This window comes from Myotis brandtii, unplaced genomic scaffold, assembly GCF_000412655.1.
Source record: "Myotis brandtii unplaced genomic scaffold, ASM41265v1 scaffold105, whole genome shotgun sequence".
Classification (NCBI taxonomy): Eukaryota; Metazoa; Chordata; class Mammalia; order Chiroptera; family Vespertilionidae; genus Myotis; species Myotis brandtii.
In genome coordinates this window covers 2,708,631-2,709,792 of record NW_005353538.1, presented here as the reverse complement: position 1 = coordinate 2,709,792, position 1,162 = coordinate 2,708,631, and the positions used below count along the sequence as shown (strand labels likewise).

General features: G+C 55.9%; 1 protein-coding gene across 1 annotated transcript in view; it reads left to right on the top strand.

Moving 5' to 3' along the window:
* The window catches only part of PAFAH1B2 (platelet-activating factor acetylhydrolase 1b, catalytic subunit 2 (30kDa)), a 40,959-nt gene that overhangs the window by 4,941 nt on the left and 34,856 nt on the right, over window positions 1–1,162 (top strand). Inside the window, exon 2 of the mRNA XM_014539355.1 lies at window positions 1,135–1,146. The gene's annotated coding sequence lies outside the window, so the exon portion shown is untranslated. The remainder of the gene's footprint in view (window positions 1–1,134; window positions 1,147–1,162) is intronic.

The following is a 1,162-nucleotide window of genomic DNA, read 5'->3' as shown; positions in this document are numbered from 1 at the left end:
TTTTAATTCTGGGATTTATTTACCTTCTATAGCTGTCACTGGAGCTGAGAGCCGGCTCCAGCTCTGAGGCTGTGGCTGGCTGAAAGCAGGTTTCTGGGTTTGTTTAGCTTCTATAATTGCAACATTGTTGCATCTGGAGCTCAGAGCTGGGCTGCGGCAGGCGGGGAACCTTGGCTTCCTCCGTCACTGGAGCAAGCAAGCCTCATGTTCACTTCAGCTGCATGGCTGCCGGCTGCCATCTTGGTTGGCAGTTAATTTGCATATCTCGCTGGTTAGCCAATAGGAAGGGTAGTGAAGTTACGGTTAATTACCATGTTTCTCTATTATTAGATAGGATATATATAGATATTATCCTTCTTATATAATAAAAGGCTAATCTGCAAATCGACCCAACAGCGGAACCACTGGTTCTATGACGCACACTGACCACCAGGGGGCAAACGTGCAGCACAGGAGCTGCCCCCTGGTGGTCAGTGTGCTCCCACAGGGGGAGCACCTCTCAGCCAGAAGCTGGGCTCATGGTGAGCAGTGCCGGCAGCCAGACATCCCTGAGTGCTGCAGGACTGCGAGAGGGCGCAGGCTGGGCTGAGGTACACCCCCCTCCAGTGCACGAGTTTCGTGCACTGGGCCTCCTGTTTTCAATATTGACCATATGTATGTCTTCCCCTAAACCGGATGGATCATTAAGGAAAAGACTGTGACTCGCCATCCCCCTACAGAGGCAGTCCCCCAGAATCCGTACTTTCGTCCTGGAAACAGAAATTCCATCATAAATGTATGGGGTTGCCTCGTTAACCTTGGAGCCTCAAGGCCCTCCTGCTTGCAGCAATCTGGGGTGGAGAAGGAAGTCAGGTCGGCTGGAGGGAAGGGAATGGCGTCAGCGCGAGGTCACGCCACATGGTCCCAAATGTCATCTCTGCACGGCGGTGACATTTAACGCGGGATGGAGGGATGCAGCTGGAGGGAAGACAGGAGGCCCCAGCGCGCAGCCTACAGTCCAAAGAGGGCCGGACACGGAACAAAGCGGAGACCTCCCGGGGCGTGGCCGGCCATCCGCGCGCCGGAGCACGGAGGGAGAGTGGACAGCGGGGAGCCACCCAGAGGCCCTGCAGGATGGGGCGGGACTTCCGGGAGCCATTTGCCTGAGTGGCGGGGGAACCGG